This window comes from Miniopterus schreibersii (genome assembly GCF_964146895.1).
Source record: "Miniopterus schreibersii genome assembly, chromosome: 2".
Classification (NCBI taxonomy): Eukaryota; Metazoa; Chordata; class Mammalia; order Chiroptera; family Miniopteridae; genus Miniopterus; species Miniopterus schreibersii.
This window is the reverse complement of record NC_138102.1, coordinates 147,353-174,035: the sequence shown is the minus strand read 5'-3', so window position 1 is coordinate 174,035 and position 26,683 is coordinate 147,353. Positions and strand designations below refer to the sequence as shown.

Genomic DNA, 26,683 nt, shown 5'->3' with positions numbered 1-26,683 from the left:
TCTCCTCACCCATAGGGACACATCCACTTTCAACATGTATTTGCTGCGTGGGTCAGGTCACCCCAGAGTTCAGCTCTGGAATCATTAGATTTATTTGACCAATTTCCACAAATGCTACGACTCACCCAGAGAACAGTCTCCAGCACAACCCTAACTTTCCCACCCACGCGGGTTCCCACACATGAGTCCAGCCCACCTGATTAGCTAACTAGGAAGGAATCTGGAGACCTGTTGTATATCCCACAGCCAAGATGTGTGCCTGTGTGTACGTGTGTGTGCGCATGTGTGCATACCTGTGAGCCCATGTATGTGCCTGCATGTACAAAGGTGCATGTGTATGTGTGTATGCACATGTGTGCTGTCTCTGTGTCCCGTGTCCATGTTCCTGTGTGTGCATATATGTGTGCATACCTGTGAGCCCACACATGTGCACTGCGTGTATGCACATGGCCTGTGTCTCTGTGTCCGTGTGTCCGTGTGCATGTGCACATGTGCATGTGTGTGTACAGGTGTGTGCATATGTGTACGTGTGCCTGAAGTGAGGAAGAACGGGTGGACAGACGCCTGGCATGTGTTTCCTCCCGTAGTACGTGTCCCTCTGACTTTCTCACCTCCTCAGCCCTCACAAATATAGTCCAAGCCACCATCTCTAAATCCAAAAGTCGAAAATTCAAAAGGTTCTGGGCATCACCAGTGTGCTGGCAACTCAGCAAAGCCTGACCCCCACCTCCCCGAGGGACGACCGCTGACCGGAACCGACCTGCAGTGACCCGTCCTCCTGCACCCGAGTCTCATGCTGCAGAAACATTGACATGCGGATCACAGGGCGTTGCCCGGGCCCCACAGACACACCTGTGCCTGACATGCGAGCTGAAGTGATTTGAGAGACGCTGCCGGATGTCCTGACCAGGCCCCTACTGGCCCACTCTCTCCTCCCCCTTTTCCCGGGTCCTGGTTCATTGTCTACTCCCCAAAGTTCCATATTCATTTGTCTGTCTGCGCTACTGAAAAACACGGAGGGACCCCGGAGCAGGCAGTTCCCGTGATTCTGAGCAAGAAGCTTCCTGAGAGCCAGGATCCACCAGCTTCACCTGTGAGTCCTGGGACCCCGTCCCCTGAACAGAACTTCACACCACACAGGTGTGAGCCCTGAGAGGCAGGAAGGCATCTCCAGCCATTTCTGTGCTAGGGCTGCAGCTTCTCAGAGCCTCGGGCGTATTATTTTAAAAGAGAACCGAGTAACTTCCTGCACCATTTCTAATTCTTAGTCTATAAGCTATGATTTCATGACACGAGCATCTCCTAAACTGAAGGTAATTCCAGACAGAGGAGAAATGCAGGCAGAGAGAAATGAACCCTGCAGGAGGGTCTTGGGACAGGGGAGGCAAAGGACCCTCACTCGCTCCCCAGCACCTGAAGCCTGTGCGTCCCACGAAATTCAGTCGCACTGTTAAACGAAAGTCAGGGGGAAGTGTTTTATTTAGAGACACTAATAAATGTGTGTAGTGTTGTCTATAACAGATGCACATCTCACCAAGGAAGAGTCACCCCCAGCACTCACCTCTCGGGAGAGCAGGGCAGGAGCCAGGGGAGCCTGCTGTAAAGAAACGGAACCTGGGGTTTCTGTGAACCGTTCACAACAATCCCGCTGCTGTCTGAGCTCAGAGTCAGGGAGGAGGAAGGGGAGGCAGGTGCTCAAACAAGCCCCAGAGCAGTGAGTTCTGACTGCTAATTGGGCATCGGGAGAAAGGAAGGAGGGGAGCAGAGGAAAGCAAGGGAGACCAGGCAGCTCAGCTGATCATGGGTTCTGAGTGACAGCGGGGCCAACACACAGGCCGTGCTGCCCAAATACCCACTAAGTTGCAGGACACACCTCTGAGGCCTGCGCCCCACCCTGAGCAGGGGTAGGTCCATGTGCTCACTCGGCATCTCCTGACCGAATTTAAGAAAATCCAGAGTGGAAAACCAGACGTGACACTGAGGTTACTTCCAGGGACTAATTATGACCCAAATGTCAGATGGTGGTGGACTGCTCGAGGATGAGTTTGGGGACACCAGGTTAAACCACGCTGGAGGGTCATTTACTGCAGGGCTGCCTGGGCCTTTCCTACAGCGAGGGGCACGGTGAGGACTGACCACCCCAGAACTGACACACCCCGAGCCCTGGCTGCCAGCGGGACCCGAAAGGCAGGAGGGACCACGTGGCTGGGCTCAGTAGCCAGGAGAGCCTGCTGCTGACTACTCACCATGGACTGAGAATTCCATGACAGCCTCTGTCCCAACACTCTAGGGCCCAAGGCCATGAGGAGCCCCCATCGGGAGGCCCAGCACCCTGGACCTGCACCCTGGACCCCCACACTCAGGCCCCCACGTGCCCAGCGCCCTCTGGCCAGAGTCAGAGCCTGGGGGACAGGACGAGGGGCTGTGCCTGGGAGCTCGCGCAGGAGAATCACACGAGGCAGCAGCTCCCTGTGACTCAGAGCTCAGCGAGGGGACAACAAATATAGAACATGGAAGGGCGGTGGCAGATGGAAGGAAGTGGACGGGAGCGGAGCACGGGGCGGCGGCCGTGGGTGCTCGGAGGCTTGGCCACCAGATGCGCACAAAGGAAGCCGGCTGTCGCCACAGCAACCTCAGCCTGAGGCCCAGGAAACAGGACAGGCTGCCGTTCTCTGGGCACTGGAGCCCCAGGGGTGACCGAGCAGGAGGGAGGAACGTGGCGGCCAGACGCTGGTCAGGGCCCCGGCTTCGTCAGTATTTGCTTTACAAACCGCATGCTGCTCCTGAGCGGGTGGCCAGGGACCAAAGCAAGGACCTCCAAACAGTAGCCAACCCCTAACTCAAGGGAGGGGTTCAGGGGTAAACAGAGCCCATCCAGATTGCCCCGCTCTCCCCGACCAGGGCCAAAGGCTACATGGAAAACCAGTGAAATTATGTGACTTTCCATTTCAAAATGAGAAATCTACTCTGGACGCCAGGATCTAACAGTCTGCCTTCAGCCTGGCTCCAAGTCCTACATGGGACACAGCAGTAGGTTCCAGCTCTACATGCCCAGGGCCGGAGCTGAGGCCACAGGTGTCCCCATCACAGCACAGGCCTCTCACAGCTCACGTCTCCGGTGAGCCAGCACATCCCAGGCTGCTCCTGGGGAAGTGGGACCTGAGGCTCAGCTCCCCAGAGCTCCGAGATCCAGAGGGCTCTGGGGACCCCACGGGGCTCTCTCTCGACTGAAGGATCTCACATTGTCGTTGTCCTATGGGGCCCAGGGTGCCTGTTGCTCCCTGGCTCAGCTCCTCTGCTGGCTGCCTCTCTAGGGAACACGGCCACCTCCGAGTGCCCTAGAGAGGCTCCCTTGTTTGAATACCTCTCTCTCTCTGACTCGGCTACAGAAAGAATCACTTTCCTGGGTTTCCCTGAAACTTGCTCACATCCAAATATATGCACCAGTCTGGTGCCTGATTTCCCCAGGGAGCATGTCCCCAGGGCCCTCCAAAGCAGGCGTCCACGCCTCCGACTGCCACCAGCCGCTCTGATGCCTCAGCTCTGAGGCGAGGCTGCACCGAGCTTCGCCTGGATGCTGGATGAAACTTTTCCTATAAGAAATCATTCCGAGTGTTTTCCCCCAGATCCAGCTCTGAGGAGACAATTCCCTTCTCAGGAGTCAGCTGCCGGCTTTAATGAGCCTCAAAAACCCATGTTCCCCCACTGGGTCCCTGAGGACGTCCAAGAACCAGCTTTTCGTTACATAACCAACTTGCATCCCCAGGTCAGTACTGTCTCCACCGCCCAGGATCCCAGGATGCCAGGGACCCTGTCCCTCTGCCCTGTTCCCACCTGGTGGGCCCAGGTTTACGAGTCAGCCGTCCACAGTGCCCCCGCTTCCTGTACCTGAAAATCTGTGTCCGTGGGCAACCCCCCAGCCCTCCAGCTTCACGGGATAGGACCTGAGAGAGACCGTGAAGCCGGCACTGGAATAAATCGACAAAGAAAGAAAACCCAGAAGGAGACCCAAGTGCCCAACATGTAAACTTGTACATCACGTCACCTCTTAAAGTCCTAAACCGACCATCAAGGTCCTGCAGCTCCCGTGCACGTCAGGTGTGTGGCTGCACCTCTGAGAGAGATCCTTACTGTGTGAGCTCCTCCAGCGTCAGTAAAAATAGTGTTACTCGGGGAGTCCCACTCACGTCTCCCTGCATACCTGTCACTGTGGGGAATACTCGCAACACGGAGTTTTCCACTAAGCCCCACTCGGTGCTCCGGTCTGTGGCATTCGGGACACTCAGTGCTCTGCGGCTGTCCCCTCTCACACAGCTTCAGGCATTGGCCGCACAGGGGTCAGCACAGAGCAAGGAAATAAGAGCGAGTCAGGCGCAGTCCTACACACCCGGTTTCCACAGGTGAAACAGTAAGAGGTTAAGTACAAGGAGGGGGGACAGCACCCAGCAGGGGCTCAGAGTCCCCGACGAGCTGAGTGGCCAAGTCGATGGGACTCAGCTGCCGAGGTCACTGACGTGCGGGACAGAGACCGGCCAGTAAGGGTGGGTGAGTCTCGTCACCAGGGATGAGACACAAGGACCCAACGACTCACTCGGGGCAAGGCCAGGCCCATCCGAGGACCCCAACAGCTACTTCCTAGTCGTTACTCTGTTGGAAGACACGTTAGTGGGTTTGGAAGAAACTGATTGCTGTTTTTTAAACACCAAAGTGACAAAAGTACATAGTGAGCATTTATCTAAGTTTCTGCCTCATTTCTTCTCCCGGGCGGAGTCATCACGGTAAGTAAGGAGACCCAGGTCCTGAGCTCCTCTCTGCCAGGAGGTTCGGTTGCGGACTCAGCCTCCTCAGTTCCTACGGGTCTGAGCGGCCTCCCACGCCTCCCCAGTCAGCCCGGCTGTGTGTTCCGGGCACTGGCCCAGCGGTTCCATCTCTTGGTGTGTAGCCCTTCACCACAGTTCCTGAGGATCCTCGTATTTCTCAGGCACCCGCTGTGATGTCTCCTCTTTCATTTATTTTAGGTGAGTCTTCCCTCCGTTTCCTGTGGGTCTAGCTCCGGGTTTGTCCGTGGCACTTACAGCTCTGTGCCCTCTGGACCCGCTCAGAAAACAGCAGCTAGAACTTCATTGTCTTCACAGTGCTGTCTGAAAATAACTGACCACAGAGGGGCTGACTGTTTAGGGGAAAGAGGAGATTTTCAAAAGAATGGGGGTAGTATGTTCATTAAAATCAGCCATCAGCAAAGTAACTGCTGGCTGGATGCTGGTAAAATAACCTCCACTCAGAAAATACAAGTTAGTGCAACCATCAGGCACAAAAGCTGAGCGGCTTTTGGTACTCAAGGGGACACCCAAGGGACTTCACTGTGACTCTGTGGATGGAAGCACGTGGACCCCATGAGCGGGGGACCTGTGATGAGACGGGGCTGAGGGCGCACCTGCGAACAAGGTCCCACAGCAGCCGACCTGGGCACCCAGACCCATGGACGCTGACTCGGAAGCTGAGCCCGCTGTCCCAGGACCCTTCCTGCAGGAGAGGATGCCAGGCTGTGCATGGCAGCTTTCAGGAGCCACGTCGAGACTGAAAACGTGAGAGACTTGTGGAAGCATGTATTTTTCTAAAGTTCCTGGGAAAACCTGTACAGCAGCTTTTCCGACGTCTACGATGACAAATTGTTTGGATATTTATAATTTAACACAGTTACTCACAGATAATTTTTTAATCAATAAAAGTAAAAGGCCCTGTGTCTCATACTGATTGCTAAATTTAAAGAAATAACAATAAGAAAGAGACTGAAAATGGCTTTGCTGCCCTGGCCAGGTGCTCAGTTGGTTAGAGAGTCGTCCCGATACGCCAAGGTTGTGGGTTCGATTCCCGACCTGGGCACATACGAGCAGCAACCAATGATGTACCAATAAGTGGAGCAACAAATTAATGTCTCTCTCTTCCCCCACCTCCCTCTCCCCCTTCCCCTCTCTCTCTCAAATCAATAAATTTAAAAATTGCTTTGCCTTAAAAATGGGATACATACTAGTACCTTATAAATACAGTTCTCCCTATACTAAAAAGCATGTTTACAACATGTGTGCAAATAAACTCACAGAGCTGTGAGCTGAGGAAGAAAGGAGCTTTCGGGGGACAGGACCCCTGCGGGGGGGGACCTGGTGTGAGTTCTGGCTCACCCCACCAGGCTGGAACTTCTGCCCATCCTTCAGTCCCTTTAGGCCTCAGTGACCTCAAGTCACTAAAAGACATCTGGCCTTTGATACAGTGACCTCTACTCCAAACTCCACCCAGCCGTGGGCCACCTGCCTTGCGTAGGCACCATCCCCAACAGATGGGCCCAAAATCATGATGGTGTTGTTCTTAGGCATCTGCTGGACGTCCCATCAGCCAGTGAAATGGGTGGAACTCAACTTTCAGGACAACACACCTTAGCCCTGTGTGAAATCAGTCAGTCTCATGTTAGTGCTGGCGCAAACCGGGATGGTTCTTTTGGTATGTTTGGTTGGTTGGTTTTTGGTTTTTTACTGATTTTTTTTTTTTTTAGAGCAAGGAAGGGAGAGGGAGGGAGAGAGAGAACCATCAATGATGAGAGAGTCATTGATCTGCTGCCTTCTGCATGCCCCCCTGGGGATTGAGCCCGAGACCCCGGCACGTGCCCTGGCTGGGAACCAAGCCCTGATCTCCTGGTTCATGGGATGACACTCAACCTCTGAGCCACACTGGCTGGGTTGGAAACGGTTTTTTAAAGGATGCTCATTGTGGGATATGTCCTAGTATATTTTCACAAATCTAGCTAATCATTACATAATGACTTGCTGGCTGGGTTTGGATCTTACATAAGACGCCTTCTGAGTGTCATCAGCTGGGTAACTAGTTGCTAAAGGGGTCTTCAGAGCTGGGGGGGACATTTCCAGGAGGCAGGTCCAGCAGCACAGGGGCTCCTGAGCTAGGCAAGAAACAGAAATGGACATAGATCAAGACACAAGTGGATGAAGAATGTTGCAGGTGGACGACCTGGCACGTGCAAAGGCCCAGTGGCGTGTGGTCATGAGCAGCAGCTGAGATTTACATGCCCAGGGCCAACGCTGCAAAAAGGCTCGGGCCCCCGGAGTGCGGACATTTTGCAGGGAAGCTGGGAGAGCCGGCAGGGAGGAGTCTGGATCTGACAAAAGGCAACAGAAAGCAGCCTGCAGAGAAGTGACATGATGAGAAGGGCTCGTCGGGAAGATTCTCCCAGCAGCTGTGTGTAGGAAGGTTTCAAGCCGAGAGAGACTGGAGGCGGGAGACCCAGCTAAGAGCATGTTCTTCTAATTCGGGCACAGTGGGGAGGGTGTGGCCAGTGAAGGGTGCTCTCGGGTGGGTTGGGGGAGGATTCTGGGCCCGGCCCTCCGTCCACACTATAAACCATGAGGCTCAACCGAGGGCATTCCAACCTGAGCACTTCTTGATTCGCTGACTTCTGTCCCAGGTGACATGTGACCACGGGCAAGCTCTCTGGGCTGGACGTGAACACGGGTCCAGGGAGAAGGGAAAGGCAAATCCCAACCTCGTGCCTGAACAACAGGCCTGGTTTGGCAAATTACAGTTCATGCATTTTTTTTTTATCATGTCTTTAAATCCTGTTAAATATATAAAATTGCACCCATGCTAGCTAAAACCAGACTAGCATACACGCCCAATAGTAGGTGACCGAGTTCCAACCTAGCCATGCCCTGGACAGAAGAGCAAGTCCCCCTGCTGGCCCAGTCACCCTGGACGCCTCAGACCCCATTCCTGGAAGCCTGCCCTGCACCCCAGCTCTGCTCTCGTTCCCACAGTCAGAGCTCGCGGCAGGCCACCTGCCCCCATGTAGGCAGCCCCTCATCACGCATCGCTCGTGGAACCAATGCTTCTCCATGGCAGTCGTCACCCTGAATTACAATGATCTTTTTAAAATTTTACCAACTTAATTGTCTGTGTACTTATTTGACATTATCTCCCTCACAGACTCGTTCCAGCACCTCCTTTCTTATTTACCAGCATGTGAAGATGCCGGCACAGTGCGCAGCCCATCGGGAGTCTACAATGAGCACAACAAACAAACAAATTCTTCATCAGTAATCAACACGAGAGTTACGCCCTCTTTTGTATCCATCACATTTACCAAAAATTTATATTCCAGGCCTCCGCTGTGTGCTAAGTGGTTAGAGTGCTGGCCTGCACACACCGAGGGGCTGTGGGTCTGACTCCCAGCCAAGGGCATGTACCTGGGCTGCAGGTTTGATCCCCGGCCACGGTCGGGGCACGTGCGGGAGGCAACCAATGGATGCGTCTCTCTCACATCCATGTCTCTCTCTCTCTCCCCCTCCCTCACTCCCTCACTCCCTTCCACTCTCTCCAAAAAAAAAGAAAGCAATGGAAAAAATATACTCAGGTGGGGATTAACAAAAAACAAACAAAAAATTTATATTCCAAAGGACCATGGGATCGGAGAGTCTCCTGAAACTCAGCCAAAGTCACCCAGGTTACAACAGGTCGCTGAGACGATTTACCCGGCAGGCTGAAAGTGTCCATCTTAGTGACAGTGCCATGGGCCCATTTAATCCCACCTGGCTCCAGACATATAATTACCAAGAGCTTCACAGGGGCAGAGGAAGCCGGCGTTGCAACCCTTGTTTCTGACCAAGTCCACTTGGCTTCCCCAGAGGGCATCACATGCAGGAAGCAGGAGAGGATGCCGCAGGGATCCAAGCTCAGGGGCCCGCAGCTCAGGGACCTCCAACCTCCTCAGGAGGGCAAGGGCTGCCTCTCACTCAGCGTTCTGACCAGCAGCTGCGATCTGGCATCTCACTCAGCGTTCTGACCAGCAGCTGTGATCTGGCATGGACAAACCTGTCCCCGAGGAGCAGCCAGCCATGGAGTGTGGAGACTGGCCCCTGGCCCATCAGCCCTCGGAAGGAGCAGGTGCGTCGGGAAGTCCCTGGTGTCACCACTGCCCCATCACAGGGCAACAAGCCAGAAGGCAGAGTCCACATTGACCTCAGATGAGTGTGACAAGGCAATAAAGTGAAGGGTGACAGGCCCAGAGCTGGGGGCCCAGAGCAGGTCCCTGACACCCTCCCCTCCATGTGCAGGAGAGATGGAAGTGGGTGGGCGGGCGCCGGGGCTGAGTGGAGCGTGTGTCATAGAAAGGAAAAGGGGGGCCTCTCCTAAGCTAACAGTCATGCTCCTTCTTTAGGGGAAAACAATAAACTTGAAAACATGTCAGATAAAACAGAAATGTGAAAATTAGGAAAGGCACAGGAAAACCAGAAAAAAGCTTACATTTTTAGTCCTATGAGTCATCTCTTTTGACATCTTCAACGGGAAAACAGTGACAACTGACAGGGGACCCGTGAGGTGGCCCAGCTAGAGAATGGGGGGGGGGGGGACGACCACGGAGCTGAGACCTGTCGCAGTGGCACCTGAGACGCTGACCTCACCACCTGCCCCCACGGCAGGGGCACAGGGACAGCAGACCCTTGGGGACAAGTGGTTGTGAGGTCACCATGGCCAGCGACACCTGTTTGCTGATGAAAGAACCAAGAGGAAGGGCTTTAGGCTTCACATTTGACCGGCTCACCTTCTCGGATGGAAACAGCTTGGCTGGGGACAGAGGAGTCTATTTCCAGACTGGACATTTTTCAGACACTAAATTTAGCCAGCAGAATTCCTTCTTTAAAACGCTATCCATTAAACCTGTTGAAACAGGACATCTGCATTTCATTATAAAGTGAGAACACAGTGTCCTCTGAGCAGCTGTGAACGAGGGGGAGGCGCCGGGCGGCCTGTACTAGGGCCACCGTGGGGTGTGGGGACGCCTGGGGGATGCAGACAGACACACTCGCAGACAGACACACTCGCACTCCAGCCACGGAAAATCAAATACTGAAAATCTGTGTCTGTTAATCATTTTTAAGATAACTTACTCAATAGATTAAATAGGTTCAATAGGTTAAAAAAGTGATTTTAATGGCTTTTTATCAGAGTGCATTAGTGATCCTGACCACAATACAGCCTCCGGTGTTACTCGTTTGTTTCTGTATCCCCTTCTATGTGCCCATGAGAAATCCGTGTGAACAGGGAATAACCATGTTGACGGGTAAGAACAAACACTCCCAGGCTCACCCTTCATGCCTTTAGTTCACTCATATGCACAGAAAACTTCTGACGCATTCTCCTCAGATCGGCTGATCCTTCCCTTTGCCGTGTTTTGTTCTGGATTTTCGTTGCTCTGACAGGGGCACTGCCCTCGTCCCTGGAACTCGCTGAGAACATGCCCACGGGTGGTGCTGATGGGGGCACCTCGAAAGGCTGCTGGGCAGCAGTTTCAAGGGAATCTTCGTACCCACTGTGGTGACCCCCAGGCACAGCCACCCCAAATCCCTGAGTCTACGGATGTGACCTTGTTTGGAAAAGAGCTCTTTGCAAATGTGATTAAATTAAGAATCCTGAGGGTGGGGATCCTGGACTATCTGGGTGGGTCTTAGATCCAAGGACAAGAACCCTCGGATGGCAGATTTGAGAGGCAAGGGGAGAGGAGACAGAGGTGGATAAGCCACCAGAAAACGGGAGGCAGGGACAGAAGTGACAGTGACGTGTCACAAGCCAAGGACGCTGGGTGAGACACCAGAAGGAGGACGAGGCAGGAAGGCCCCTCCTGGGACCCTCTGGAAGGTGCTGGTCTGGGACACCCCAATTTCGACTTCTGGCCTAGACTTTAGAGAGGATGCATTTCTGTTGTTTTAAGCCCACTTTGTGATAATTTATTTCAGCAGCCCTAACAAACTAGCTATATCCATTAGTCCAATAATTCTGTTTCTAGGAATTTACTATAGAAAAATTATCTAGATTTTGCTTTATTTATTTATTTTTTAAATATGTCTTTATTGATTTCAGAGAGAGGAAAGGAGAGGCAGAGAGAAAGACAGAAACATCAATGATGAGAGAGTCACCGATTGGCTGCCTCCTGCAGGCCCCCAACTGCAGATGGAGCCCACTACCCGGGCATGTGCCCTGACCGGGAATCGAACCCCGATCGCCTGGATCCTAGGTCGACACTCAACTGCTGAGCCACGCCCGGCTGGGCTAGATTTTAAAAAAATATATAGAAAAATATATTAATTACAGAATAATGGCCAAAAATGTTTATAAGAAGCTTAGATGCTGATACACAGGAAATGATTAGATAACGCTGTACCCTGAAATATTATACCTTAATTAAAATCAAGTTGTCGAAATATGGGAAAATTCTTGGAAAAAAAATAAAGTGAAAAAAGCAGGATCCTACCCAATTCTGGTTTAAAAAATAAGAAGAATAAAATGGAAAACAAACAAGTATAATTATTTCTAGGTCATGGGATTAGTGGTGACTTTCTGGTCATTAATTTGTGCTTCTCCGTTGTTTCTAAATATTTAGCAGATTGGATGACCAGAAAGAAAAAAGGAAGAGGCTCATGAAAGGAGCCCTGCCAGCCTCCAATCGCCAATCGTGCTGGGAAAGGATACAATGTATCCCGGGGACAAGAGTTTCAAGAAGTGTAATAACTGTAACAGCAGGTAGCAGACCTGGGAGCCAAGGGAACCTTGGTAGGTCAGTCCAGTTGGAGCTCAACTATAAAACAGTAACCAAAGGTTGTGCAAAAGTGTTACAGGAATGTCAGAACGGCCTGTGTGCTGTGGCCACTCAGTAACCCGAGCGTCCTAGCGAAGCGGCTAAGTTCATAAACTGTGGGCCTGTATTCTGTATGTGCGTAAGTGTGTTCTCTAAAAATGCTCGGACACACTGTAAGATGATACTGTAAGGTGAGGGCATTACCTCTCACCTCTCCATGGCCTAGACCCAGTGCTCTGCTGGGGGACGGCCAGGTGAGGGGTCACAGGAGAAGACTGGTGTTTGCAGGTGACGGTCCTCATGGTCCTGTCACCCTCCACCCAGGGGCCCTGCACTTCTGGGGCTAAAACAGCACATGACGGGAGCTGCACTGATTCCATGGAGGCTGATCCTCTGCGTGATGACAAGCGAGGCCCCAGCACTTCCCACTACTGGCCGCACTGCTGTCTTCCTGATGGTTCTGCGGCTTTCCTATCTGGTCAGTGAGCCGGTCCAGGTCCCTCTGATGGGCTCTGTCTTGCTCGAGTCAGCCGGGGTGTGTTTCTGGGACTTGTGACCAGCCAGTGAACGCCATGGTGTGAGGAAGGTACTGTGACAGACCAAGGTTAGACTAGTGGTTTAGTGTGTTTTCTTTCCCTACTTGCTTTACAATATCTTTACAATCTTTCAGTGGATGAAAGCATAAACAAGTCTGTTAAGATACTATTAAATTACAAAACTGCTATATGCCCTGGGTGATGTATAAATTCATTATAGCAGTGTGATGGGCACTGCTGGCAGGTGGCCAAGCAGCCATCCCCTCCCAATTTCTACGCCTCGGGGAACCAGGCACAGCTCAGCCCACGGGAGGGTGAAGGTTGGTCTAAACCCAAACAATGGCCCCACTGTTCTTACTAGTAGCTGGTTTAGACGTGATGGGGCAGGAACTCAGGCAGGTCTCTCCACTCTGAAAATGACGTGGACGGTTCCGCAGAAACATCAGTTAATCACAAACCCTCTCCTCCTCTCCCAGGGCCCGCAGGGCTCTGTATCGTGCCCCCGTGCAGGTGGAAGAGGCCAGGGGCACAGGGTGAGGGGCTGTGTGCTTCTAGGTCAAGCCCACAACTTCCCCCAGCCAGATGACGAGGAGCTCGGGGACCCTGGAATTCTCCTCCAAAGACGGTGGAGCCCAGACCAGTCTGGGGACAGCTGCTGCTGACCAAGGAGACCTATTCTGACTGCACATAAGCTAGATACAAGCCTCTACCCATCACATCCAGACACGAATGAGGGCCCTTGTTACGGCAGCCAGCAGGCCCAGCCAGAGGGACAGCTCCTCTTCCTCCCTGGCTGTTGTCACATCTGAGTGACAATCCTGAATGGTGATGACCACAGGCAACACGAAGGGTTCGTTCAACACAGTGAAGACCACAGAGCACAAAGGTGATGAAAGCCAGGCTCCCTGATGGCATCCTGCCCGCGATCCTTTACTATGGGAGCCCTCAGACAGTCCTGGTTAAGTCGTTTCCTTAACCAGGGGACTTGCTATAACCTGAGGCAAACGGTTCTGATGCAAAGAGAAAAAAAACAAAAACAAAAATGACTGTCAATCTCAGCATTCAGAGATGAACAACTGATGGCACCTGGTCCACAGTCACCCACTCAGCACCTACTGACCGAACACCTGGACCCACCAGTGGTTTCGGAGCTGGGCACAGGGCAGTGACCACAGAGCAGGTGTCCCAGGAAGAGGCACTGGGGCAGCAGCTGCAAACCCAGGCTCCATCAGACCCTACCCGTCACCTTAAACCCCGTACCAGCCTCACTTCCTGGCACATAGTGAGTGCTGTCGTCATTACTGGCAGGGACGACGCAATAAAAACTAAGTACATCACATGGTCCATCAGGTGGTAACTGGGGAGACATGGGCACTGGAGGGGTGGGATGGGCTCCCCAACGAAGTGCCATGTGGGGGGCTGGGAGAGAGGGAGGGAGGCACCATGCGTATGGGGAGCACATTACACCGGACTCCAGGCTGCTCTTCCCCGCAGCTCGGCAGGAGAGAGGCTGGGAGGAAGGCCGAGGGCTACCGGGTCAGGCGGTCGGAGGCTGTGGGAAGCCGCCTTGCCTGAGAGGCGGGTGGAGAAGCCGCCAGGTTAGACAGGCCCCTCCCTGGGGCGGGGACATCAGTCCCGTCCCCGTCCCAGTCACCTCTCTGCTCCCCACTCAGTGTTTCAGGGAAACGGGACCACGCGGGCATGGTGTTTCGTGTCCTGCTGTCTTAACTAAGCGTAGTCTGAGCGCCTTTCTGCAGTTGCAGCACTAAATGTTTAACTTGCCTCTGCTTAATGGACGCACGTCTTTTTATAACATGACTGTATCATAATAAATTTTTCCCATCTCCTGTTGTTGGTACTTTCCAATACTATGAAACAAAGCTGGAGTGGACATCCGTCTGGCCAAGTTCCTGTAAATTCATGATTATTTCCGTAGGACAGTTTCCCAGAAGTGAAATTGCTGGGACTGGTTAATTGAGTGACGGGACTCTTATTAAAATATCATCAAGGAATAAGCACACTGAACACTAAAGAATACTGTCTGGTTCGTTTAAAGAGCTGCATAACCCAACTTTCACAATGAAAATAAAACTTGGAGTCTAATTACAGTGACAATCAGGAACATTATGTGGTAGACCCAGGAGTGAATGGTGACGGGGCCACAGCAAAAGTTTGAAAATACAGCATTCAACAGCTTGTGCAAATTTCTCACTTATCATAGTGTAGATTCCACACTAAGTTTACACGAGTCAGAAAATAGATTTTCAGAAATATGTCCAGAACCTGTAAAAATATTACAAAGAACGTTGGGAAATTATTTTTAAAGAGCCAGAGGTTTCACATTACAGAGCATTAACAAAGGCACACGGCCCCAGCGATGCGCTCGTGAGGTTCCCGTCTAGCCACCTCGCACACAGCCAGAGAAGCTGTGGGGGGACACGGAACGAGGGACCTCGTCCTGTGCTTACCAGGCATTAGCTGGTGTGGATTCACCTGTCCGCTCAGGTAGTTACTGTGTAACATGACCCCAAACACTGTGACAGAACCTGAGACCATCGCATCTGCCCCGTCCTTGTCTGTCCTCGGCACCAAGGACAGCGCCTGGCACCCAGGAGGGTGGTCAGCACACACAGTCATCTCCCACAGGACGTCCCCAACCAGAGGCACAGGGACCACAGGATAGAACAGCTGGGAAATGGGCCACAGCGGAGTCGCAGCTTAGCGAGGCGTGGAAAAATAAGTGTGGGAAATTCAGAGAAGAAAAACTACAGTGAGTGGCAGTGTGTCTGCGTCCGCACGGCCATCAGGCAGCGGAGAAGCGCAGTGACAGGCTGCGAGAGGACAGCGTGGACTCCGGGCGGGCCACGGCGATGACTATCATGGGAGGTCCAGTCGGGGAACCCCCAGCACCCTGCTGGGGAGCTTGCAAGTTCACGAGGACAGACAGACAGACAGATGAGACTCCTGCGCCAGAACCCACCCACGCACAAGACCAGGTCCCCTCCCCCAGAAGCTGTCACTAAAATGGGGAGACAGCAAAGGGCGCATCACAGTTGGCCTCAGGTGTCACCCTGAAGCAAGTGCACAGAGAAAGTCACCTCCCCGAGCGCAGGGGGCGGGGACGTCCCTGAGGCAGCTCCTGAGCTGCTGCGGCTGAGGCCCTCGGAGCGGGAGGGAGACAGGCAGAGGGGAAGTGGGAATGGCTGGTGGCAGCAGCTCTCATGCCTCCAGGTGCTGCCACACGTGGGCCAGCAGGTCACCCGCCGCCGCCGAGACAGGTTTGGAGGTCTTTACACGAGAGCGCTGTGGGAAACAGGAAGCGCCATGAGACCTAAGAGATCGAGCTGTCCCCAGGACAATGCGCAGCCACGTGTGAACGCGCCACCACCACGGGTGGGGTGGCGTGAAGACATGCAGACCCTCCTCCTGGGCCCACAGTTCACCCTCTGATCAAGGAAGTGATGGGCAAACACAAGGGAAAGGCCACTGCACCCTGCAGCCTCCAGATGCTTCACTTTGCTTTTGGTTTCTTCCAAAGTCGATTACAACACTGCACTCCAAAAACACGTCTGTGTCTGCACCTGTCGCATATCATATGCGTCCACCACGAGAGCATCTTCTAAACCAAAAAACAAAGTACGAGCATCCACCCCAATGAAATGGCCAAGTGAGGACTTGTGGTTTTGGTTTTTGTTGACTTGGCTTCCAGCAAACTTAGAGTCAAATTTAATGCCCAAAGAACTGTGCTAACCCTCATGGTTATCATATGTGTTTGCTCTAATTGCCTATTTCTATTTTATTAACATTTATGGCCTTGTCTTTTTGTGATTATGTTGGGTCAAAACTTTTTGGAAAGAGGTGACAAAACAGACACATAAAAAAAGACTAGAAATAATCAATATCTAAGTTTTATGAGAATTTGGAGAATGGCTTGATTACTTCCAATGCAGCATGGCTCAAACTGGGCCCCATAATAAAAATAATTGACACTCATTGAGCATTTGCTATGGACACTGTTGCAAACGCTTTCCTGCATCGATTCATTTAAGCCTCGTTGACAACCCTATGGATTAACATTGTACCTGTCTCCTTCCAGTGTTGATGGAACTGGCATACACTGAGGTCAAACAAATTGCCAGGTAACGCACGGCTGCCCAGGCCACCTGACTCCAGGGCAGCACCTGGAGCCTGCACTGCTGATGCAAGAAGCTGCTGGCTGGTGTCACACAGAAAACAGTAGGAGAAATTTTAATTAAGCACAGAGGATAATTTTATATTGCCTGGCTTAAAGTGTATACCTTACGGGCCCTAGGGGATCATTGTTTCAGTATTGTTTTCTCCTGTGTAGATATGGCACATCTGTTAAACACAATTAGATTTACAAAGTTAGCTTTTTAATCTGTGCTACAATTTTATGGATGGGCCGGTTGCAACTGTTTATCCCATTTTAACAATATTTTTTTTCCTGTGGATACACACAAAGGTATACCAGACAAAAGTATCACCTGAAGATCCATAAGTCTTTCCCCACAGTGAGACCTTAAAGTGGAAATCTGTGGAGAAACTAAACACAGTACATCTATCGGGTCATCGGGGACAGAAAACTCAGTTCCAAGGGAGGAGTTTCTCAGTTCACACAACGAAAAGTGAAGCAGTAGTGATGGTTTCAGGCACGACCTGACTCAGGGCTTCTGCATCAGCATCATGGACTTGGCAGGCTCCCCGCAGCCAGGCCTGCTGTCCCCCACACAGGCGACCAACCCCTCCAGGCCACGTCTTAGCTTCACTTCCTAAAGCGTTCCATCCTCGAGAGGCACATGCCACTCCTGACTAACTGAAATGTCATGTCACTGACACCGGTTCTCTGGAGAGAAGGATGGGGTTCGGCGACTCCCTCTAAATAGGGCACCCACCACAGCCAAGCCCTATGAGTGGGCAGGGGTGGCTCTCCAAAGACCTTGGTGCACAGCTGTCCCGGGAGGGTAGGTGTGGGTGATGGCAAACACAACAGAAGCCACCGAAACGGGTCCTTGAAGATGCACCGGGAAAGACAGATGGCTCAGGAACAAACCTAACTGACTCCCAGCCTGGAAAGCTGCTGGCAGCAACCCGAGAGGCTGTTCACTTTAGAGAAACTCAGCGGTGCCTTCGTGGGAAATGTCAGCACAGCAAAGGAATGGGCTGAAGTTCGGGAGAATGGTGGGCCGCGGTCGCTGCCTGGGAGAAGCTCGACGACCGCAGCTGAGGCCAGTGCATGGAACAAGGACACGGAAAGGGAAACCATGCTTTTACAGGTGAACTCCCACCGCCTCTGCAGAGAAGGTTAACACTGACTCCATGCCCGGTGTTTGGAAAGGTGACTGTAAAGGTGGGTGATCTTCTCACAGCAGATGCAGGATGTACCCTGGAATCTGCACGTCCTGCGACCCCACCCCGTCGCAGCCGAAGCCCGGGACGCTCAGCTCCTTAAACACACATGCTTTTGTCATAAACACAAGTGACCACGCTCCCTCTCTGCACACACAGAACACATTTTAAACGGTGGTGATCAGCTAGGAATGTGGTTGCGTGATAAAAATAACTCGTACGAAAAACTGGTTGATTAAGAAAGATTTTTAAGTGCATAGCCTGCTTTGCCTACTAACTTCCTGTGTGGAAGCCTGTGATTCTCTAAGCTGACATGCTGGCAACGCTCTAAATATGACTCCCATCTGCCCAAAACGATGAATCACGGCTATTTTTATTGTATCCAGCGAACGACCAGGCACATCCACTCTAACGGTCAGTAAGTAATGCATCTAATTAATTTCCCTTTAAAATTTATAATCAGAGTGTACATCATTCACCCTGTTGGATGGCTGAGAAATCATGACGTCTTCCTGGAATATAGTTATAAAGAATTGCAGCATCTCCCAGTTTCATCACGTGGGCACATCCAGAAGGCACTCTGTTAGAGAGCAGGTCCCCTGACAACGTTAAGAATACTAGAACCCTTAGTGTCAGGACTGCATGGATCCCGGTTGTATGGCCACCAATATGACTCAAATTCTGCAAAGCACTTTTTTGCTTTTTATATTTAATTTGCAATTTCTACAATTTTGAAGATGATATAGAAATCAGAGAACCAATAATTACCATAGGGTGACATATTTATGTCACGGGGGAGAAATAATTTAAATTCTGTAAAAACAAAACAAAAACCAAGTTATTAAATCATCTACTTACAAGTAACCTGAGGCCTAAAAAAATTATTGAAAATACAGGGTGGAGCAAAAGTAGGTTTACAGTTGTTTGTATAGAAAATAATAGAATAATTAATAAGTAATAACATAAGAAGAAATTGTTTCACATACAACTGTAAACACTTAAAACAACTGTAAATATTTAAAACCATAAAAATATTGGTAAATACACGTTTATTTCTGTCTTGAGCACTTTAGATAATTAGGCTGTAAGTGCAAAGCTCTTTGGAAGGGGAGGTAACAGTGACTAACAGTATGAAAAGCTGACTTAGAAAGCTCATCTGAGAAAAATCTTTGTGCCGAGAGACTTTAATTCCAGTGACTTCATCACTGTGATTGATCAAGGATCCACTTTTCTCACTAAGCCTGTACCCTTTACCCTGAACTGCAATGTGAAGATTGGACATAACAGAGCTCACTGACCTCTCCACCAGAAAACAGGACATTCTGTAGGACAGCAAAGGAGAAGCAGCTTCCCTGAGAATCAGTCCCACGTTCATGGGGCTCCTGATGGGACCGTGCCTGACGTGGGGACAGAAAAGGCAGGGGTGCTTGGGCCAGGCTCTTCCTTACGTCTGTGGATCGGTGGGTCCATAACTCTCACAGCCCAGATGTGCCTGACAAACAGTCTTTCCACAGCCCACCAGCCAGGTTGCCAGATGTGGAACACAAAACATTCTAATCTGTTCTCTTCCCGGCAATGAAAAAGTCACACCATCTAAAAGGAAACAGCACTCACACTCCAATTACTACCAGAGCCAAACCTGTGAGTCACCCAGCTGCATGCACAAGACAATTTGCTACTGGAAAATCCTGATAAATGGCATTTTTTTTTTAAACACCAGAGTAACAACTTGACCTGCCAAAATTATCATTTTTTTCACTTCATCATTTCTCTCTTTAATTACCTATTACCTTTCGCCAAGAATACAGAGTAAAATGGAAAAGGTATAATGCTCATTAACCTCAATCTAAAGTGCTCCCTCCACGGCGTGGGGAGGGGCCGGTCCTGCCACGTCGCTCTGAGACCCGCGGGGACTCCGCCAGGCCTCGCCCACAGGCAGGTGACTTTCCACCTGGTACAACTGAGTCACCACTGCAAACAAGTCGTGAAGTCCCAGGTTGCCGTCAGGTGCCCCCGGGGCTCCCGGAGCTGGATACTGGGAGCAAACCCCGGCCCAGAGGGAGGCCCGCGGGGCAGCCTGTCTGAGGTCCCCCCGCGTCCCGCAGCCGCCCGTCCCCGCGAGCGGAGGGGACCCGCGCGCCACGCCAGCTGCCACAGCGCCCCAGCCGCGCCCGCGGAGCTGACGGCGGGAGGCGGGAGGCGGGAGGCGGGAGGCGGGAGGCGGGAGGCGGGAGGCGGGAGGCGGGAGGCGGGCGCTCTGCTCCAACCCGCGCGGGGCAGCGGCTTAGGTCCCGCGTCCCCAGGCCCGGCCCCGGCCATTCATTGGGGGCGCGACGGCAGGAGGCTGGAGCCACGTTAGCTGAGAAGTGAGAGGAGCCCCGGGAAGGGCGGGAGCTTCTGAGTTTCCGCGAGAATCGCCACGGGCCGGGCGCCCCCGCACCTGCCCCCCCTCCTGCCCCCGGGGGTCTCCGCCGGGTCGCCCCTCCGCCTACGCTCCGCGCGGTGCCGCCCCGCCCCGTCCTCTCGCTCCGCGCCTCGCGCCCCGGCCACCACCCGCACCGCCACCTGCCCGCCGGCCCCCGCCCGCGCCGCGCGGCTGCGACAGTCACATCCCGTTATTTCTGCGCGATCGTTAGCGAGCGAGCGAGAGCAGAACAGCCGCTGCCGGGGGAGGCTTGGTGACAAAACCCTGCGCCGCGAGCGCCTCGCTTAGCAACCGCCCGAAAAAGCCCCCGAGCTCGCGCTCGCACGCGGAGAGCGGGCGGCGGCCACCCCCTCGCGACGCGCTCCGCCGCCCCCCGCGCCGCGGCCACCCGCCCGCACGGCGACCCGGGCCGCGCCCGCCCGACCCCCGCGCGCAGCTCGGGCCGCCCGCTCCGCGCCCCTTCCAGCGGGTCCGCTCCACCCGCGCCCACCCGCGCGCAGCCCCTCGCCCGGTCTCGGCCGGGCCGAGCGCATGTCACAGCCCCGCGTCCGCGCCCGCGGGGCCCGGGTGCGGGGAGGCCGCCTGCCCAGCCCGGGACCCCGCGCTCCCGACGGCTCCCGCGCCCCGTCCCCGCACCCGGTCCCCGCGCGGGCTACGCGGCCCCGGCGGCTCGCACCTTCCTCAGCGCGGACATCCTCGGCGCTCCGGGTCAGCAGGTGCAGAGACTCATGGCGACCCGGCCCCTCCGGCCGGACGGCGGCTCGCAGGTCGGCGTGTCTGTCCGCTGGTCGGTCAGTCAGCCTGCGCGCAAGCGGGTCCGCCGCCGCCGCCGCCGCCGCGCGCTCCGACCGCGCTCGAGCCCGGCGCACGGTCGGTCCTCCCGGCGGCGCCTGCGCACTGGGCGCCCGGGGAGGCCCCGCGCACTGGGGGGCGGCCGGCGCGCGGCGGCACCTGGGGAGCAGCCGGGCCGCGCGGGGGTAGCGCGGGCCCCGGGCGGGACCCCCGCCGCCCTTCTCGTCCCGCCCCGGCCGGCGCGCACGGCTGACACCGGGAGCGCGCGGACCTCCTGGTCCGCCAACTGTTGCGCGGGGAGCGGCCGGTCACGCGGGGACGGCGGGGGCTCGAGGTGTCCGGGGCAAGCCCGGCGGTCCGCCCGCGGCCCCCGGGCTGAGCCGGAGCAGATGCCGGAAGCGCTGGGAAGTTACCGCGGATGCCACAAGCACCTGAGCACCTGGGCAGGTGCAGCCCGCTCTGGACGCGGAGAGTGGTGCGCGGGCGCATTCGTGCGACGGATTTGTGGACGAGGTGAAGTCTCCTCCACGTCCAAATGCTCCCGCGGCAGGAGGACCATGCATCCTGCTGCTGCGGGTGCCCCTAGCCGAGCCTCCCCCTCGTCGCCGCGCGCACCTTCCTGTGTTCACGGGTGAGGGGGACCCGCCACGTCCCCAGAGGCGGCGAGCGCCACCCGCGCCGGCGCCTGCGTGCCCGCGCTGCCAGCCAGCAGCATACAGGCCACGCAGCCGGAGGACTAGGAAGGAGAATTAATTCAGTCAAGTTGTGTGGACAACCTGCAGCGATCTGGACAATGTCGCGGCGTTGTCCGCATTTGATAGACTGTAATTAAATCCGTGGGGATGCCCTTCCCAGATCGGGTGCGGGGCGGGAAGGAAAGTCGCTGTGCCTGCGAGCCGGGGCCCTTTCATGCGCGAGCGGCGGGCAGTCACTGGCCGTGGACCACGAGACACCCCCGACTTTTTTTAACAAGTCACCACCGTGAGGATCTCCTTTCTGCTATAGCTTCACTCCTATTTTTAAAAAAATATATCTTTATTTCAGAGAAAGGCAGGAAGAGGGAGAGGTAGAAACGTCAATGGTGAGAGTCACGGGTCGGCTGCCTCCCGCACGCCCCCGACTGGGGATCGAGCCCGCAGCCCAGGCGGGTGCCCCGCCCGGGAATCGGATCTCCTGGATCCCAGGTCGATGCCCAACCGGGGAGCCAGCCCCGCCCGGCACAGCCACGGTTTTAATAGCTCATAGCTCCGCAATGGGAGGCTTCTCTCGTCTCTGACTGGGCTGTGGGGAAGTTCAAATGAGACGAAAGACGCGAAAGCTGACAGAAGGAAAAGCACCAAGATGAAATTTCTCAGGGAAAATGGCCAGGGATTCGAGCAGGGAGAGAGGCCAGGAGATCACACCACTCAGAACGGGGCACAGCGATCCTGTCTAGAAATTCCAGGATCTTCCACCAAAGCCTGTCTCCCGGAGATTTCTACACCTAATCGTTGCTCATATCAATCAGCTGCAGTTTATTTTCCCAGAAAAGTGCTGAGAGCTGAGGTGCGTGGATACGGGATGAAGCAAAGAACCTGCCACAACTGAACTTTGTTTCAAGTGTCCTACAGTTTTTTCTCCACGGCCAAAACCCAGGGGATTGTGTGTGCCGACTGCACCCCAAAATCCAGACTCTAGATCAGTTTTTTAAATTTACTTTCCCTTTACTTTCCTCTCCATGTTCCTCCCATGCTTCTTGAGATCCGTTTGTTTACTTGTCCATCCCACAGCACAACACAAGTCACCAAACTACGGTGGGTGCCGTGTATGCTCTCCAAGTGTGAGCAGAAGAAACAGAGAAACAGCCACTGGCAGTGGAGTCCTCCATCTCGGGAGTCATTTTTCAAAATAACACAGTAACATAATTACAAATTACAACTGCTTCCCTAAAGGAAAGATACAGGGTGTTATTGGAGAATGTTCCAAGGGCAGCCGGGGCGGCTTGTGGTATCAGGAAACAGCTCTTGGAGGTCATAATTAAATCTTCATTATCTCCCTCTGGGTTCTCTAAAAGCAGGTTCTGAGGTGTGGATTTGGGTGCAGGCAGTTGTTTGGAAGGTTGACCCAGGAAGCTGGAGAGAGGAAACGGTCATGGATGCATTTTCAAGCTGGCCACCCTTGTGGACAACGGGGGCTCAGACTGGCCGGGGCTCCCGGAAGGACCCAGGGTGAATGCACCCTGAAGGTTGGAAGGTGGACCTTTTTTGTCTGGCTCCCATTCCCCAATGGTTGCTTGTGCTCCCACTCCCACCCCCTACCCCCGGTTCCTCTGGCTGAGCAGCTCCCAGAGCTTTAAAGGAAGTCAGGAGGCGGACCAGCAGGGTTTGGGGTGCCAGCAGAGGGCAAGGGGACTATTCGGAACCAGAATGATGTCAGACATACACTTCTGCCAGAGCAGGAGTGGGACTCAGGCAGGAAGAGTGAGGGGAGGGCTGCTAGGCAGAAGAGCAGGCTGAAGATGTGGGGGGTGGAAGAACTTGGTGCAACCAAGAGTTGGAGGAACCAGGACAGCGTGAGCAAGGGAAGTAGTGTGAATGTCTGCAGTGCCTGTCAGGGGGGTTAAAGGACGTTTAAGGGCTCTGGATTTTACCCTGGACACAATGAAATTTGATGTAGGATTTTGAGCAGGGAAATAAGATGTTCTACACAGATAATCATGTCACTCATGGACAAAGAGAGTTTTATTTCTCCCTTCCCAATCTATATATCTTTTATTTCTCTTTTTAGTCATATTGCATTAGCCAAGACTTCCAGTCTGATGTGGGGAAGGAGTGGTGGGAGGGGCTGTGATGGCTGAAGGGAGCATCTGGTTTCTCATCAGTCAGTGTGATGTCAGCTGTGGGGTTTTGCAGATGTCCTTTATCAAGTTGAAGCTGCTCCCTCTTCCCACTTGGGTGGGTGCTTTTATCATGAACTTTGGATTTTGTTGAATTATGTCCAGTGCTTTTTCTGCATCTATTATGTGGTTTTTCTTTAGCTTGTAAGTGTGATTATATTCATAGACTTTTGAATGGTAATGAGAGTTCTAAAAGATCATCGTAGCTGCTCTAAGAGATGGAGGCGGTTAGGAGTGTGGAATTGAGGAGATTGAATTTGAAATGCCTGGAGAACTAGTTTAGTGACCATGAAGATGTGAACTAGACAGCGGGAGTGGGAGGTGTTGTAGGTAGAATACACTGGGTGTTACTTTTCTGGAGGGGTTGTGAGGGACAAGGCAGGGAGGAGAGCACAGTGAGTCCCAGGCCTGGCTCTGCAGATGGGCAGGTGGTGCCCCTGGGAGACCACTGAGCAGTGCGTGAACCCTGGTACAAGCCCTGGGACTGGTGGCATGGAACCCTCGTGACCTCAGCAGGAGCAGGTACAGCACTGGTGGATGCCAAACACACTGGGCAACAGAGTCCATGGAAGATGACATAGTGCAGACTGACTTTTCAGGAAGTTTGGGTGTAAAAGAGATTAAAGAAATGGGGCTGGAGGAAAACATCCTGGGAAGATGTTGTTGTGTGGTCAGAAAGTCCAGAGTTGGCTTGAGGGCTGGCAGGGGTTTGAAGGAGAGAAAGTTTACATGCAGCCTCACCAAGGACATTTTCCAGCATGGACTTCCTCTCTTATGCACCACTCGCTTTTTAAAATACTCTATATTTTAGAGCAGTTTTAGAGTCACAGCAAAATTGAGGTAAAGGCACAGAGATTTCCCACACATCCCTGACCCCCAGAACACACAGCCTCCCCACTGTCAACATTGCCACCAGGTGGGACATTTGTCACCACTGATGGACCTGCACTGACATGTCATCCTCACCCAGAGTACATCAGGGTCGCTCTGTGTTGTACATCCTGTGGATTTCGACAAATGTGTGATGACCTGTGTCCATCATGCCCGTACTACGCAGAGTAGATCCACTGCTCTAAACCCTCTGGGCTCCTCCTGTTCGTCCCTCCCCCCAACCCCATGGCAACCACTGATCTGTCACCTATCTCCACAGTTTTGTCTTTTCCAGGATGTCACAGAGTTGGAGTCACACAGTGTGTAGGCTTTCAGGTTGGCTTCTGTCAGTCACATGCATTTTGGGTTCCTCCATGACTTTTCCTGGCTTCACAGCTCATTTCTTTTTAGCTGAATAATATTCCATTGTCTGGTTGTCCCACAGTTTATCTATCCATCACCTACTGAAAGGACATATTAGTTGCTTCCAAGTTCTGGAAACTATGAACGAAGCCGCTATTATCATGTGCAGGTTTTTCTGTGGACATAAGTTTTCACCTCACGTGGTTTGCTGGTTGCATGGGAAGAGTACGTTTAGTTTTGTAAGAAACAGCCGAGCTGTCTTCCTAAGTGGCGGCACCATCTGCGTTCCCACCAGCAGTGAGTGAGGCTCCTGCAGCTCCTGTCCTCCCAGCATTGGGTGTGGTCAGTGCCTGGATTTTGGCCTAATAGGTTGGTAGTGGTGGCTCATTGCGGTTTTCACTTGCATTTGCCTGAAGACATGCTGTGGCGCATCCTTTCATGGGCTCGTTTACCATCTGTGTCTTCTTTGTCTGTTAAGGTCTTTGGCCCATTTTTAATCACAACATTTGTGTTCCACTGCTCATTTTTCAGTCTCAGCTTGGTCAGGTACTTCATATGTAAATTGGCTGTGTATGTGGTGTGTGTGTTCTGTCTTTAAAAGCCCTCCAGCTACTGGCCCACTTCCCAATCCCAGCAGAGAGTGATCCACATTCAGCATCTTAAGCCTGTCTCCTGAGATTCCCTATTGAATTCCCACGGAGCTTTTGCCTCCGCCACTCCAGCAAAATTACTGCAATCAAGGCTACTAACAGCCTGCACTTGACAAGTCCACTTGAGATCAGTCCTCACCTTACCCGCAGTCTCACTCGAGGCAAACGCTGACTCGGCTTCAGGACTCGCCGCGCCCCGCCCGCGGGAGGAGCCTCGGGGCGCCCCGTCCTGGGGGCCGCTCGCGCTCCCGTCTCCAGACCCCACGCCCGGTCCGTCCCGAATCTTTGCTTCGTCTTCGGATCCGTCCAAGACCCACGGCCTCCTCGCACGGCCGCCCTCGCCCGCCCCAGGTCCGTCTCGCCGAGGACGAGGGCTCCGTGCGCCTCGGCACCCGCGCGGGTCCAGGGCGCGGGCTCCTGTCAGGGGTCCGGCGGTTTCACTCGTCCAGACCCGGCCCCGATTCCCTCTCCCTCCGGAAAACGCAGAGCGGAGGCCCCTCCCCGGCCGGCCGGGCGCAACCCCGAGCCCGCTCTCCCCGCACCCGCCTCGGCTGCGCCCGGGACACCGCCCCGAGGGGCCGGGGACGCTGCTGTCCCGCCTCGATCCCTCTCCGCGGCTCTGACCGCCCCGTCCCTGCACCCGGGCCCCTCCCGCCGGCATTTCTCCCGGCTCCAGCTCCCTGCGACGTGCCGGCCCCTCGCTCCACACTGTCACCACCCCGGGGGCACCCGGCATCCAGGGCGCTGCTCGACACGCTCACAGACGCGGTGCCCACGGCGCGGACGGGGAGGCGCCCAGTCAGCCCAGGTCCAGGGGGGCCGCGGGGGGGCCTCGGGCGGGCGCGGACGCCGGCTCCGGCAGGGACCCCCGGCCCACGGCCCGCGGAGCCGCGGACGCCCGGCAGGTGGGCGCCGAGCAGGCCCCTCCCAAGGCTCCCGCCCCGACCCAGCGGGCGTCCCGCTGACCCCGCCCGAAGGCCCCTCTCGCCCCCAGACCCCCGCAGCCCGGCCCGCGCACCCGGAATTCAGTCACTTCCCTCTGAGCGTGCGCGGAGCCAGGGCGCCGGAGGCCGCGCCCATAGGTCCCTCAAGAGCCAATCCGGAGCCGCAGCGCGGCTGATGGGCACCAACCGCAGAGACCCTGGGTCTGGATTGGACACGCCTGCTGTT

General features: G+C 54.2%; 1 protein-coding gene across 1 annotated transcript in view; it reads right to left on the bottom strand.

Moving 5' to 3' along the window:
- Positions 1-20,825, bottom strand: part of DLGAP2 (DLG associated protein 2) — a 274,304-nt gene extending 253,479 nt beyond the window's left edge. Inside the window, exon 1 of the mRNA XM_081129834.1 lies at positions 20,640-20,825. The gene's annotated coding sequence lies outside the window, so the exon portion shown is untranslated. The remainder of the gene's footprint in view (positions 1-20,639) is intronic.
- Between the last annotated feature and the right edge of the window lie 5,858 nt (positions 20,826-26,683).